This window comes from Tursiops truncatus, chromosome 18, assembly GCF_011762595.2.
Source record: "Tursiops truncatus isolate mTurTru1 chromosome 18, mTurTru1.mat.Y, whole genome shotgun sequence".
In the NCBI taxonomy this organism is placed as follows: domain Eukaryota; kingdom Metazoa; phylum Chordata; class Mammalia; order Artiodactyla; family Delphinidae; genus Tursiops; species Tursiops truncatus.
Window position 1 is genome coordinate 51,778,138 of NC_047051.1, and position 17,042 is coordinate 51,795,179.

Consider the following 17,042-nt stretch of genomic DNA (forward strand, 5'->3'; position numbering starts at 1 on the left):
AGCCAAAGTTATCAGAAAGGAAATAATAAAGATTAGAACAGATAAATGAAATAGAGGCTAGAAAAATAATATGAAAAAACATAATAGAACAAAGATAATAGGAACAAAGACAATAGGATAAAAAGATAATGGGAACAAAAAGTTGGTTGTTTTAAAAGATTTTAAAAATTAACAAACCTTTAGCTATACTAACCAAGAAAAAAAAGAGGACTCAAATAAAATCATAAATGAAATAGGAGCAATTACAACTCACACCACACCACATAAAAACAAAGGATCGTAAAAAGCTACTATAAACAATTACATACCAACAAACTGGACAACCTAGAAGAAATGGATAAATTCCTAGAAATATACAACCTAATAAGACTGATTCATGAAGAAAAAGAAAACCTAAACAGAACAATAATGACTAAAGAGATTCAAGAAATAATCAAAAACCTCCGAACAAAGAAAAGCCCAGGACCAGATGGTTTCACTGGTGAATTCTACCAAACATTTACAGAACTAATGTCAATCTTTTCAATTTTTTATAAAGAATTGAAGAGAAGAGAATGCTCCCAAATTCATTTTAGGAGCCCAGCATTACCCTGATACCAAAGCCAGATAAAGACAGTATAGGAAAAGAAAACTACAAGCCATACCTCTGATGAATACAGACACAAAAATTGCCAACAGAATACTAGCAAAGTGAATTCAACAGCACATTAAAAGAATCATACACCATGATCAACTGAGATTTATCTCTGGTCTGCAAAGATGGTTCAACATCTACAAATCAATAAATGTGATATACCACATTAATAGAAGGGAGAAAAAACTCACATGATCCTCTCAATAGATGCAAAACATGCATGTGACAAAATTCAACACCCTTCATGATAAAAGTTCTCAACAAACTGGGTATAGAAAGAACAAACCTCAGCATAATAGAGACAAACCCATGGCTAACATCATCAACATGTCAATATCAACAGTGCAAAAGCTGAAAGCTTTTGCTCTAAAATCAGGAACAAGACAAGGGTGCCCATCCTCACTACTCTTATTAAACATAGTACTGGAAGTCCTAGCCAATGCAACTTGGCAAGAAAAAGGAAAAAAGGGCATCCAAATAGGAAAGAAAGAAGCAAAATTATCTGTTTGCAAATGACATGTTCTTATATACAGAAAACCCTAAAGACTCCACCAAAAAACTGGAAGAATAAATGCATTCTAAAGTTGCAGGATACGGGGCTTCCCTGGTGGCGCAGTGGCTAAGTATCTGCCTGCCAATGCAGGGGACAGGGGTTCGAGCCCTGGTCCAAGAAGATCCCGCATGCCGTGGAGCAACTAAGCCCATGCGCCACAACTACTGAGCCTGCACTCTAGAGCCTGTGAGCCACAACTACTGAGCCCACATGCCACAACTACTGAAGCCCATGTGTCTAGAGCCCATGCTCCGCAACAAGAAAAGCCACCTCAGTGAGAAGCCCGTGAACCGCAATGAAGAGTAGCCCCCGTTCGCTGCAACTAGAGAAAGCCCACAAGCAGCAACAAAGACCTAACGCAGCCAAAAATAAATTAATTAAAATAAAATAAAGTTTCAGGATACAAAATCAACATACAAAAACCAGTGGCATTTCCATATACTAACAATGAACTATCTGAAAAAGAAATTTAAAAAATAATCCCATCTACAACAGCATCAAAATAATACTTAGAAATAAATTTAAACAAGGAGACAAAAGGTCTGTACACTAAAAACTATAAGACGTTGATGAAAGAAATTGAAGACACAAACAAATGAAGAGATATCCTATGTTCACAGATCAGAAGAATTAATGTTAATATGTCCATACTACACAAAACCATCTACAGATTCAATGCAATCCCTATCAAAATTCCAATGGCATTTTTCACAAATAGAACAATCCTAAATTTCATATGGAACCACAAAAGACCCCAGATAGTCAAAGCAATCCTGCGAAGGAAGAACAAAGCTGAAGACATCACACTTCGTGATTTCAAACTATACTACAAAGTTATATTGATCAAAATAGTATGGTACTGGCATAAAAACAGACATATAGACCAATGGAACAGAATAGAGAGCCCAGAGAAAACCCATGTATATATGGTCAACTATACTGAATAATCCATCCTTTCACCACTAATTTCTACTTCTACCTCAAATATAGATCCAGTTTTCATGTATGCACGATGTGTAGGTCGGATCAAGAAAAAGGATTTGGTCAGGTGGTTTAAAGAGTTGTTAATGAAAAGACAACTTAGAAAAGGACAGTGTTAGAACACAGATGTGGAGGCACCCGGTGACAGCAGGAAGTCTTATCTACCCCTGACAAGAAAAGCACAGAAAAGAGAAAGAGGAGGTGTGGCATTACTAGATCCCTCTGATATCTGGAGTAATGGAGGAAGGCTGCCCAGTAGAAGCTACAGCTGTAGAGAAACAGAGCTGCTGCCCTAGAAGCAGTCCCCAATCTCCTCCCACCTTCTGATTCCCTGCAGGTGCCACTCATCAGTCAAAACAAAACTGAAGGGAGAGGTCAGGGAGGCTCAGTAAGGCAATCTGCAGATTTCAGCTTCCTAAAAAGCACAGGGGGAAGTAGAGATGAGTGGAGACTAGAGAATGGGGGTGGGGGGTCACCAGCATAGCCCACCTCTTTTGCCACTTAGCACCTATTCTTGCCCTTTGCTAGATGATGAAAACCTTATCCACCAACAGGGAATCCATATAGTCCCATCCCGTACAATATCATCAAGGGGTGTATTTATTCAAATATACACCTGCCTGGAACCTCACTTAAAACATTAGCCTCCACCTGTTCTCTTCATAAAAGGTAGCACAAAAAGGTGGGGTAAAAGAGAAATCATCATTTAATGTAAGATATGCAAGGCTTCTTTGGTCCCTGCTCTGTATCTGGTCATCAGGTTAAAGTTGACAATCATAACTTCCTCTCTCTGCCACCTATTCCCTCTGTCGTCACACTGGCTGCAGAGTGATAAAACCTAAACCCCTTCTTTCTCCCAGGATCTAAGGCCTTAGGAGCCCTTTCGGTAATGGATTGTCACGGTTTTTCATTGAGACTGATCACTGGAGACTTTAATGGTGAGAGGTGCCCTAGTGAATGCCCTGAGTTTTAGAGATACTATTTCTTTTTCATTACACAACAGCAACTTAAATTTTCGTAGGAATAAGGGTTGATCACTCTGGCAAGAACAGCAAGCCCTGCTATCTCTGTTTGAGTATTTAGCGCCATGAGGAAGGAGGCAGTAGTCTCAGCTTCCACATTATTGGAGCCAGCACCGTGTTCAATGGTGAAAATGCTTCTCCCTTCACAACTAAGAGCTCTAAATTGTTGAGCCGCAAGTTGCAATCACAAGAAGCAAAACTTCTATAACTGAGATATTAGGTGTGAAATGAGACTACCTCATTCCTGGTACCACTTACATTATCAGACAGGATCACAGGAGAAAACAGATTCACATTGATGATTTAAATGAAGATATTTACAGAGGTAGGGGTGGGATCAAGGTAAGAATCACGGGATGTGAAGGCATCCAGGGATTAACTAAACCAGGAATCTACTATCAAGGAGAGGAAACACACTTACTGGAATCCAGTGAGAGCTGGAACCAAGGTGGGAGAAGCTTCCTGAAGAGCTGAAATTGTAGAGGAACACAGCTGCTGCCAGGGAAGTAGAGGCAGCAAGGAAGAAGTGGGAAAAAATACTCTGACCTTTTTCTCCTGCTGTCCAGTCATCCCCTGCTAGGGTCTCCCACTGTCAATGTCCAGTGCAACTGGAAAAGGATCCCAGATGATGCTTCCCAGGGAACAGAAAAGAACAAAGAAAGGCAGAAAAGAGGTTGAGGGGAGGGAGAGTTCAGAAAGATAACTGGAATGCATGGATCTGTTTCTGGGCTACTTTGTTTCATTGATCATTTTTATATGTCATATTACAATGTCACAAGTGTACATTTACATTTTCTTAAGGATCTGAAATGCCACTGTGTTACTAAATTTCAGCATGTGCTTGTGTCTGTTTCTGAAGTCTCTAGTCTGCATTGTACATATGTGCACCAATATCACATCTTATTCATTGCTATATCTCAGCAATATATATATATTTTTTAATTTAAAGTGGGTTTCTTCCCTCTTGCACTGTTGGTGGGAATGTAAATTGATACAGCCACTATGGAGAACAGTATGGAGGTTCCTTAAAAAACTAAAAATAGAACTACCATATGATCCAGCAATCCCACTACTGGGCATATACCCAGAGAAAACCATAATTCAAAAAGACACATGCACCCCAATGTTCACTGCAGCACTATTTACAATAGCCAGGACATGGAAGCAACCTAAATGCCCATCGACAGATGAACGGATAAAGAAGATGTGGTACATATATACAATGGAATATTACTCAGCCATAAAAAGAAACGAAATTGGGTCATTTGTTGAGACATGGATGGATCTAGAGACTGTCATACAGAGTGAAGTAAGTCAGAAATAGAAAAACAAATATCATATATTAACGCATATATGTGGAACCTAGAAAAATGGTACAGATGAACCGGTCTGCAGGGCAGAAACTGAGACAGTGACGTAGAGAACAAACGTATGGACACCAAAGTGGGGAAAGTGGCAGGGGATGGTGGTGGTGGTGTGATGAATTGGGAGATTGGGATTGACATTTATACACTGATGTGTGTAAAATTGATGACTAATAAGAATCTGCTGTATAAAAAAAAATTAAATTAAATTTAAAAATTTATAAATAAATAAAGTGGGTTTCTTTTTTGTTTTTTTATAGATTTACTTATTTATTTATTTTTGGCTGCACTGGGTACTCGTTGCTGCACGCAGGCTTTCTCTAGTTGTGGCAAGCGGGGGCTGCTCTTCTTTGTGGTGTGTGGGCTTCTCATTGCAGTGGTTTCTCTTGTTGCAGAGCACGGGCTCTAGGCACACAGGCTTCAGTAGTTGTGGCTCGGGGGCTCTAGAGAGCAGGCTCAGTAGTTGTGATGCACGGGCTTAGTTGTTCAGTGGCATGTGGCATCTTCCCAGACCAAGGCTCGAACCCATATCCCCTGCATTGGCAGGTGGATTCTTAACCACTGTGCAACTAGGGAAGCCAACTGCAATATATTTTGATACCTGATAGGGTGTGTTCCCTCACTGCTTGTTTTTCATTAATTTTGATGTTTTATTTTCTTTACAATCTGTTCTTGATTATTTCTACTTTCTTTTCAACATAAAACAGTGGATTGGGCTTCCCTGGTGGCGCAGTGGTTGAGCGTCCGCCTGCCGATGCGTGGGACACGGGTTCGTGCCCCAGTCCGGGAAGATCCCACATGCCACGGAGCGACTGGGCCCGTGAGCCATGGCCGCTGAGCCTGCGCGTCCAGAGCCTGTGCTCCGCAACAGGAGAGGCCACAACAGTGAGAGACCCGCGTACCGCAAAAACAAAAAACCAAAAAAAAAAAGTGTATTAACTTCCATCAAAAAATATAATTGGCATTTTTATTAAAATTTACATGGATTTATCGATATATTAAAGGAAAACTTAATGTCTTCACACTAGTGAATCATCTCATCTAAGCACGTAGTATTTTTTACATTTTTTAGTATTTTTATATTGTTCAGTAAGGTATTATAAGTTTCTCAATATGGGTCTTACATGTTTATTTTTGTTTATCCCTTGGTATTATAAGGCTCTAATCTTAGGGCATTTTCTAACTGGTTACAGCTGTTGTAGAGAAAATCTTTCAATATTCATATTTTTGGTTTTCTACTTGGCCAAAATACTAAACTCTCTTATTAGTTCTAATAGCTTATCAATTAATTCTCCTGGGTTTTAGTGTAAACATCCTTATCTTCTACAAATGGAGACTCTATAAATCTGCCTTTCATATATATCTGTATTTCTATATCTATATCCATATATCTTGTTTCTTTTTTGAAGTGATCAGACATCAGGAGCAATTTGGAACATTAAGAGTGAGACCTGAGGGGATCAAGATGGTGGAATAGGAAGATCCTGAGCTCACCTTCTTCCACAAACATATAAAAACTACAACAAATAGAACAACTCTCTCTGAGAAAAACCAGAAGACCAGCAGAACAGCTATTCTACAATTAACAATATAATGGGGGAAAAAAACACATTGAGACAACTAGGAAGGGCAGAGATGTGATCTAATCAAGACCCACACCCCCAGTGCAGCAACCCACAAAAGGGAGGAGCTATCACAAACTTAGAGGTCCTCCCTAAGGAGGGAGGGGTTCAAGCCCCACACTGGGCACTCAAGTCCTAGAGACTGGCACCAGGAAGTAGGGCCCCCATGACCACCATAACTGGTTTTGAAAACCAGCAGGGCTTATGACTGGGAGACACTGAGGGCTGCAGAAAACCAAGACTCCACTCTCAAAGGGCTCCACAAACTCACATACTTCAAGTCCCAATGCAGAGGCAGCAGACTGCAAAGCACCTGGTTCTCTAGCTAGCCTACCACGACTGCCCCAGCATGCCCCCTGCCCAGCTTGCACCCAGCTTTTATTCAGTGTTCAAATTTAAGCAACCATTAGCTTAAAACAAATAGCTATATATGTAGGTCAATATATATGAACCCCAAGGTAACCACAAAACAAAAAAATACAATAGATATACAAAAAATAAAGAGAAAGAAGTCCAAACAAAACACTAAAGAAAATTATCAAACCACAAGGGAAGATGCTAAAAGAAGAAAGGAACAGAGAACTACAGAAACAACCAGAAAACAAGTAACAAAATGGCAATAAGTACATACCTGTCAATAATCACTTTAAAGGTAAACGGACTAAATGCTCCAGTCAAGAGACACAGGGTGGCTTAATGGATAAAAACAAGACCCATCTATATGCTGCCTACAAGACAGTCACTTGTAGGCTAAGTGTAAGACCTGAAACCATAAAACTCCTAGAAGAAACATAGGCAGTACACTTTTTGACATTGGTCTTAGCAATATTTTTTGAGTCTGTCTCCTCAAGCGAGGGGAACAAAAGCAAAAATAAACAAATGGCAACACATGAAACTAAAAAGCTTTTGCACAGTTTAGGAAACCATAAACAAAACAAAAAGGCAACTTACTAAATGGGAGAAGGCTTTTGCAAATTATATATCCAGTGAAGGATTAATATCCAAAATATATAAAGAACTCATACAACCCAGTATCAAAAACAAAATCCTATTAAAAATGGTCAGAGGACCCGAATAGACATTTTTCTAAATAATATATACAGATGCTCAACAGTCACATGAAAAGATGCCCAACATCACTAATTTTTAGGAAAATGTAAATCAAAACCACAACAAGGTATCATCTAACACTAGTCAGAATGGCAATCATCAAAAAGACAAGAAATAAAAGTGTTGGCAAGGATGTGGAGAAAAGGGAACCCTTGTGCACTGTTGGTGGAGATGCAAATGGTGGTGCAGCCACCATGGAAAACAGTATGGAGGTTCCTCAAAAAATTAAAAATAGAACTACCATACCCTCCAGCAATTTCACTTCAGAGTATTTATCCAAAGAAAATGAAAGCACTAATTCAAAAAGATATATGTACCCCAATATTCTGTTGCAGCATTATTTATAACAGCCAAGATACAGAAGCAACCTAAGTGTTCACTGATAGACGAATGGAAAAAGAAGATGTGGTATACACAATGGAGTATTACTCAGCCATAAAAAAGAATGAAATCTTGCCATTTGCAACAACATGCATGGATCTAGAGGGTATTATGCTATGAAATAAATCAGACAGAGAAAGACAAATACCGTATGTTTTCACTTACATGTGGAATCTAAAACACAAAACAAATGAACAAATATAACAAAATAGAAATAGATTCATAGATACAGAAAACTAGTGGTTGCCAGAGGTGAGGGAGCCATGGGTATGGGCAAAATAGGTGAAGGGGATTAAGAGGTACAAACTACCAGTTATAAAAGAAATAATTCACTGGGGCGTAAGGTACAGCACAAGAAATATAGTCAATAATGTAACAACTTTGTATGGTTATGTAATGTACAAAAATATCGAATCACTATGTTGTACACTTGAAAGTAATATAGTAAGTTAACTAAACTTCATTTTACAAAAAAAAAAAAAAAAAGGAGAGGGAACAGACATCCTTTCCTGATTTTAAAGTGAACGTTGCTAGTGTTTCCCAGCTAAGGATGATGCCTGCTCTATCCATTCCTGTCTTTGCACTGATACTTTTCTTCCCTTGCTAAAAGGTTTTCTCACGAATGAATATTGACTTGTATCACATCTCTGAGGTATATCTGGTCACCTATTAAGATGATTATGTGGATTTTTTAAATCTTTCATCTCATGCAAGCTCCAAGAGATCTTGTCTGTCTTGTTCACACTTTTACCCCAATACCTAGGATGGTGTCTTCCGCATTGTAGACGCTTTAGAAATATTTCTTGAACAAACACGTGTTAGTAAATAAATAAAAGTATTTATTATTGTGATTAATTACACTGACGGAGCTCTAATAGTGACTAATACTTGCATTCCTAGGATAAACCCTAATTGGTTATGATAACATTCTTTTAATACATTCTGAATTTAATTTGGCACTTTTTAAATTTAAAGTTTTGGTATCTATGTTCATAAGTTAAACTGTACAGTTTTCTTTTAGGAGCTATGTTTATCTAATTTTGACACCAAGGTTATCCTTGTAGAATAAAGTGGAAAGCATTTCATCTTTAACTTTTTCTGTAATGGTTTCTTTAACGTTGGAATTATCTTTTTCTTGAAGGACTGGTAGACCTCACCCATTAAACTGACATTGTCATTTTCTTCTATTCTATTTACATTTTCTAATCTCTCTCTGAGCAATTCTTAATATACAGCCCATGAAAACCACTAATTTTGTAAGATTTTCATATTTATCGATATAACATTGTACACTGAATTCTCTCAAAACTTTAAAGTCTCCACATCTGTAGTTTATGTCATATTTTTTAACCCTGATTTGTATATTCTCTCCTTTTATTCCTTGATAAAATTCACCAAATATTTTTAATAGTTTAGTGATTATTTCAAAGAAAAATTTTAGGTTTTTTTTATTTACCATTTTTATTGTGCTTGGCTTAACTTTATATGACAAATGCATAATTTTTATTTTTTTCTACTATACTTTTCTACACTTTGATTTCCTTTTTCCAACATCTTGAGTTGAATGCCTTGCTTATTTATTCTCAAACTTTTAATCAATGCATTTCAAACTCTAATCAATGCATTCATGTCTATAAAATTTCTAAAGTACAGTTTTCCTAAGTACATGTCTATAAAATTTCCTACAGATTTGATATATAGTTCACTTACTGTTGTTTATTTCTAGATCATTTATAACTACAGTTTTGCTTCCCTATTTAGGAATTTTTAGGGTTTCTTAAAACTATCTTTTTCTTATTTACTTCTAGTATTATTTGCATTATGAACAAATATTGTGACCAGTATCATTTCAGCTTTGGGAGGTTTTTTGTGTTTTTATTTGTTACTTAATACACCATGAATTTTTGTAATATTCTATGTATTTTGAAAAGAATGTATATGCTCTTAATGTTCTGGATATGTAATAGATCAAGCATGCTGATTGTTATTCAAATATTCTATTTTCTTATTTATTCTTTATTGATTTTTAGAGACATGTATATTTTTCCCTGTCCTAATTTTTCACTTTCTCCCATAAAATATACAAAGAAGGACAAAATATCTTGTTCACCATCGACTCCCCAGCACCTAGAACAGTGCCGTCAATACGCAAATGGACTGAGTAAGATCCAATGTCATCTGTCTGCCAAGTTAATGAAACAAGGAGGCCATTAGACTGAGGTGGTTCTAATGCCTTAGCAATCTACGTAAGCAAACCAAAACCTAAGCCTGTAACATCTCAAGGTTAAGAAATCAAAATCTAAGGACAACCAATCATAAAGAGTCAACTAGGCTTTCTCAAAGTAACCCCTTAGCCAGTCAAATAATTTCCTTGCTTTGCTTCCACAAAAAGCCTTGCCTCTAGCTCCTGTTGGTGGAGCATGCCTAACCACTTCTAGTTTGGTGCTGCTCAACTTAGGGTTTTGCCCAATTAAACTCTTAAAAATTGTAATAGGTCTCAGTTTATCTTTTAACATGTCTTGAAAGACTTATTAAAGTCAGGAATACTGTCCTATTCATCCATGTATCCTCCAGAACTCACACTGCTTCCTGGCACACAGTAGATGCTGAATGAGTGTGGAATGAATGGATAAATATTTAGCCCACCAGTATATAGATGGGTCATTTTCAAATGTCACAGTGCAAAACTTGATTTCATTTTCAACTCAGGTGCCCTTTAAATATACAGGACCTATGAAACAGTTTTTGATACCCAGAGCAAAAAAGCTAACCTTAATCAAATTGGAAATACTCTGTTGTGATCAATGTCATCATGTAGATGGGGCTATAGAAAGAAGAACTAAGCTTCCTCATTCTTTAGAATGTTAAAGTCTGAAATCCTCCAGATCCAACTGAGGCTGACTCCCAAACTCTGTTTTCTAGGCCAGGTAGTGAGGCCTGAAAGAAAGACCAGGGACCATCTATTCACCTCAGACAACATTAACAATTGATCCAGATCACCAATAAACTGACCCAACTTTGGCTGCCAGTATATATTAAATATGAAGATGGGCTAAATGAACAGATAGGTCTGGTTTTCTCACACTTAGATAGCCTCTTGACCCCCTTCCCTATTCATCTCTTGGGTTTTTATCACACACTTAAAATTTGGAAGATGCGTACAAGTAGAAAGAGCAACAGTATTTTTCACCTTTGCTTCCCAGAAGCCAAAACCTGCTTTCCTTTGTGCACTCCTGAACTAGCCCTAGGAAATCCAGAACTAGCTGCCCCAGGCCTCGTGGATATGCACTATGGGACCTTCCAGACCACATAAAGCCTTTTACAGGCCATTGGATTTGTGTGGCTTGTCAATAAGGAGCTTAGGACCCTGAGTAAAGTGATACCTCAGGCGCCCTGGTTACTCAAAGCTGAAAAGAGAATTAACTTTTAACCTATTATCAAGCTCCCATGCTGTTTCAGGGTGACCTCCCTGGGAAGCAGGCTCTGAGACAGAGTCTACTGTACAGGATATGTATTAAGGAAGGACCTTGGAATTAACACATTAGGAAAGGAGGGAAAGGACACAGCAGTGGGCAAAGGGAGAAGCACTGATGCAGGCCATTTGACACCTCATCTGACCCCACAGGGAGCTCTGGTACTAGAATGACTGTCAGAGTTGTTCCAAGTTGCACAAAGATGGCCATGCCCCTATACACATGCATCCACCAGTCATTAGATGCAGGCCACCCTGGGAAGGGACATGACCTTGAGTGAGGTGACTCTCTGCAGCTGAGCTGATCTCAGCTGAAGATGACTGAAGGCTGTTGGCAGCAGCACTCCCAAAGCAACTGGGGTAGTAAGTCTTTCCTTGAAGGGGAGATCTGGGCAGCATATCACTGTGTCATCCATGAGTGATCTAGGCTGGAGATTAAGATCTGTCTAGTTAGAAGACAGAACAGCAGTACTCAGACGTTCTCATCTCAGGATTCCTCTCCACTCTTAAAAACTATGAGGGCCCAAAGAGTCTTTATGTGGATTATATTTACCTTTAAAGAAATTAAAACTGAGAAAAAATGTATTTGTGTATTAACCTATTTTAAAATAACAGTATAAATCTATTACCTACTGAAAAATAAACACTGTATTTTCAAAGACAAAAAAAAGTAATTATAATGACATTGTTCTACATTTTTACTTAAATCTTCATGTCTAATTTAATGGATGACAGCTGGATACCTTACTTTTGAAGTTAATTTGTTTCAGTAGGTTTTTTAGTTGAAGTATATGAGAAACATCTGACCTTACACAGATATATAGTCAGAAAAAAGGAAAAGTGTTTAAAAAGCCTTTTCAGGTCGTTGAGGATATTCTTCTTCAATGCTATACCAAAACTCAACAAGTATTATTTTCTTAAAAGCTAGTTGTCACATGGAAACAGAAACCATATGAATGAACTTTACAACTATGATTGCTACTGTGTTACACTGAAATACATTGTTCTATGTCACCTTTCAATGAATCTTTCACTCCTGTATGATTTTGTAAACTCGTGCATTGTACCTCACACATTCCATTTTACAGCAAAAAATTACACTTGTTAGTGTCCCACCAATCTTATCAGAAAGTCTTTATGTACTAAAGAGCTAAGTTCATGGTGGCATATCCAAGTTTTCCAAAATTTTAAGTTTTGCTTTCAAGCTTTAATTTGATCATTGGAAACAAAAACCGTCATTTTCCTTAAAGGGACAGGTTCATTTTGCTTATTTTTAAGAAATGTCTACCAAAAACTCAAGTCTGAATAACCATGGTTTAGCTGTCATTCATTCAAGTAAAAATTGTGTTTCATGGAAAAAGGAGCTAGTTGAGCTCTCAAGGCACAGCATCATACCAGTTCATTTTCTTGAGATATGCATAGTACGTTAGTTTGCAGCAGCGGTAGGCTTATGGGTACTTCCTATTTATCAACAGAATGTTAAAGAGATATACTTAGGGTTAAGATTTAATAATGTCAGTAATTTGTACTGCTTCATCAAAGACATTCTGTGAGTTAGTGATGGTGAAGAACCCAATGACTCTGTCACAACTGATGCCCTGCCTTTAACTCTGCTGAGGCACTAGTACTTTTAGCCATCATTGCTTTTACATCATCAGTGCAAATGTCAACACAGTGAAAAAGGCAAATATTGTCTTCGTACTATTATATCAATAATATTGACAATGCAGACTCCTGAGAGGCTCTAGGTGAACCCCCAATCATTCGCAGACCGTCCACTGACCAGAACCGAGACAGAGTACACAAAACCCAATACAAGAAGGCTCAAAAAAATCACTATGATAAACTGGACATGTAAATCCAGTGAACTTCTGTGGCCTTGATTCTGGATTTTTTCCTACCCCATTCCTAAAAAATGTGTGAAAACTATGTGAATAAGTATCCAGGATAATACATTTTTCCCTCTCTCAAAGGGAGGATGCCTTTGGGAGTTTTTCCCTAGAAAATTCTAAGACGGCTTTTAGACCTTCTTCTGGAAAGCACAAGATGAGGTTGAGTGTAGTGTGGTCTTAGCAGAAAATCGTGAAAAATTCCTAGAACCTGAAACCCAATGTAATTGAAATTTTTCAAGTGGAGGGAGAGAAGGTAGGGAGTTTTACCAGGTGTTTGGTCTTTAGCAAAGCAAAGCAGTGCTAAGCATTTGCTCTTTAAATCTAAATGAAGTAGTTTGGGGTCTAACTTAACTCAGAAAAAAAATCTCTCCATCAGTATGTATAAAAAGAAATTTGTAGCTGCTATAATGGAATAGAAAGAAACCAGAAATAAATTTGTTTAATAAAGGAAATTGAGCATGCTGTATATATCTCTAGATATTCTAGCCAAACTATCTCACTAGCTTAATCTAGTTACCTAGTAGTAAGGCAATTACACAATGAAGATTTAGCGTTTGGTGTATATTTAGGGTTCTGTTGTGATCCTGGATGCTTATTAACAAAATACTTCTTGTAGGAGAGCAAGCCCCCTGGCAATATTTGCATTGTTATATTCAATTAAGCAACAATTTACTCTGTTTTTGTTTTTAATGGGACTCACCATTTACTGTCACTACTGGTCCACCAGAGAGAGCACTTAATGCTCTCTACTTTTCTCTTCAGAACAGAATCTGCACTAAACCATCAGAGTTTGCTTTTCTAGCAATGAAAAAGCTTGTGACTTATGGAAAGCCGGCTCCATCTAGCTGTCCATCCTGTATCATTCCTCCATCCATGTTCCATAAATATAAAATAATATATACAAGCTATCATTAAAATAATATTTTCTTCTAAAATGGACAGATCAGTGACCTCATGTATAAATAATTTTAAATATATAGATATGTATCCATTTATTTCTATCACATTTTTGTCTTTACTGAAAATAGAGCTGGTTATTCTAAGGAAAGACTCTAAGATCAGCATTATATTAAAACACACACACTTTACTTCCTTTCGAAGTAAAGTTTGAAATCTAGTTCTAACATTTCATGAAGGTTAAAAGGTTACTAGATTAAATGTTCAAATGATATTACATGTGAGGTTGTTTATTGAGTGCATAGGGGGTCTTTATCAGAAATATGCTAAAATGGTTCTCCTGAGACTTCTGAAGGAATGTTCTCCAATCTCTCATGTTGAAATCAATCTAAAAATATTTAGCACTGTGTAAATCTTATAATAGCCTCATGCATCTTTATTAGGTCATGCCAATATTAAAGAGATTTACCAAAAATATTGAGTTTTGTAGCATATATTTTCTATATTGTTATTATTAAATTATACTTAAATTGGAAAATTAATAAACCCTATAGTTAATCTACGTTCTTGGATGAGGTTAGGAATTTCCATTGTCACAGCAATTTTATCACTAAAAAGATGTACTAACATCTTTATGAATTCACTTAAAACCATCATTTCACTTCAAAGAGCTCTACAAACATTTCAAAATATGTTGCTTTAACACATTTTCAGTGCCATTTTCACCAATATTTTATTTCACTATCACTCAGCCTTACCTCTAGTCACAAACAATAAAGCAGGGCAGTCAGGCAGTTTAACACAGCTTGAGTTCAGCAACCACCTTACACTATGATCTTCATTCAAATCTCAAAATGAACTCTAAGGGACAAAAAAGAATTTATTCACAATTAGAACATATGACTTTACAAACTGCTCAAAGTTTAAAAAACTCTGAACACACTCATCACATTGGACTTCTTACAAACTACCATATTCTATTTGACTTAGAACGTACATTTGTACAGATAGCATCGCTATTCATAAAGAGTAAAAAGAAGGATATCACAAGTGGAAATCCACTTAAACTGCCCTTCTGCTGAGGCTGAATGCTGCCTATCAACTCATTCATTCATCCTAACAGTACAATTTGCAAGTCTGCTATACACATATAACTCTGCAGTGTGCTATATCCTTAGATTCTTCAAAGAAAATATAACCTGAATTTTCCTACCTGCAAGCACTATACAGGCAATGTAAAGAGTGATGACAAGCTTCATATTTCTGCCACTGGTTCTCTTCAGGGTTAAGATATAAGCCTTTGTTAAAAGACATTGATGGCCACTAATACCATAGCATGATTTTGTTTATCAGAAGAACCAACAGAAAGAGATGCACTGAGGAAGAGGAGTCAGGACTCATAACTCTATCAGAAGCATGACAACCAGTAAGAATGGCCAGCATCCAAAACTTTACAAATAATAAATGCTGGAGAGCGTGTGGAGAAAAAGGAACCCTCCCACCCTGTTGGTGGCAATGTGAACTGGTGGAGAACAGCATGGAGCTTTCTTAAAAAAATTAAAAATAGAGTTATCATATCATCCAAGAGTTCCACTCCTGGGCATATGTCTGGAAAAGATGAAGGCTTTATTTCGAAAAAAAACATACACCCCAGTGTTAATAGCGCCACTATATACAATAGCCAAGACATGGAGACAACCTAGGTATCCATCAACAGATGAATGGATAAAGAAGATGTGGAGTGTATATATATATATATATATATATACACACACATACACACACAGACAATGGAATATTACTCGGCCATAAAAAAGAATGAAGTATTGCCATTTGCAACAACACGGATGGACCTAGAGATTATCATACTAAATGAATTCATACAGAGAAAGACAAATATTATATAACACTTTCATGTGGAATCCAAAAAAATAACAATAATACAAATGAACTTATTTGTAAGACAGAAATAAATTCACAGACATAGAAAGAAACTTATGGTTATGGCAGTAGGGGGAGGGATAAATTAGGAGTATGGGATTGACAGATGCACACTACCATGTATAAAATATTCATAGATATATAAAATGTATTTACTGTAGAGCACAGGGAACTATATTCAATATCTTGTGATAACTTATAATGGAAAAGAATCTGCAAAAGTATACATATATACACACACACACACACACGTATATATATATCGCCAAATCCCTTTGTTATACACCTGAAACTAACATAATATTGTAGGTCATTTATGCTTCAATAAAATTTTAAAAAAGGAGAAGCAGCAGCAGCATGACAGAGCACCAGGCAAAATCTAAGCTAATGATGAAGAACATAATGAGTGGTACAGAAAGAGTGCGTGTCTAGAGTCTAGTGTCAAGCGTGTGTGTTGACTCCCAGCATCACCACCACTGACCGTATGGCAGTAAGTGATGCATTTTGTTTTGCTGAATTTCTGTTTCTTCACAGGCATACTAGAAAGAACAAAATTTTGGGGCTTCCCTGGTGGCGCAGTGGTTGGGAGTCCGCGTGCCGATGCAGGGGACACGGATTCGTGCCCCAGTCCGGGAAGATCCCACATGCCGCGGAGCGCCTGGGCCCGTGAGCCATGGCCGCTGAGCTTGCGCGTCCGGAGCCTGTGCTCCGCAGCGGGAGAGGCCACAACAGTGAGAGGCCCGCGTACCGCAACATCAACAAAAAAAAATAAAATTTTTTCAAAGGTCTAAAATGAGGATTAATGAGATAACATATGTGGAACTACAAGGCACTGACAAATCACAGAATTTTGTAGCTGCTTTTTCCCTCCTTTCTTTGGGATGGACACAGGTGTGAAGCAGAGGGCTATCAGAAGATACTAGGCGTTATGCAGGTGGGGAGGACTAAATTTGGGTGACCAAAATTCTATCAGCTTAGGGGCCTGAAAACCAACTTCAGACTTGCCTAGGACAAGGACACACCCTATCTTAGATCCAAAAATCAAAAAAAAGTTTTGGTAGAGCACACAAGAGGGCTTTACAGGTCCTTCTAAATGCTCTAAATATTTATATGTACCCCAGGTGTTCCCAAAATCTATTTGAGCCTCTAAAATGTGCTCTTACCACATGAGAT

At 37.5% G+C, this 17,042-nt stretch overlaps 1 long non-coding RNA gene across 1 annotated transcript in view; it reads right to left on the reverse strand.

Annotated features, from left to right (window-relative positions):
- LOC141277055 (uncharacterized) overlaps positions 1 to 14,791 on the reverse strand; it is a 145,432-nt gene extending 130,641 nt beyond the window's left edge. The window contains exon 1 of the long non-coding RNA XR_012327726.1: positions 14,687 to 14,791. This is a non-coding gene — a long non-coding RNA (uncharacterized lncRNA). The remainder of the gene's footprint in view (positions 1 to 14,686) is intronic.
- Positions 14,792 to 17,042: the final 2,251 nt, after the last annotated feature.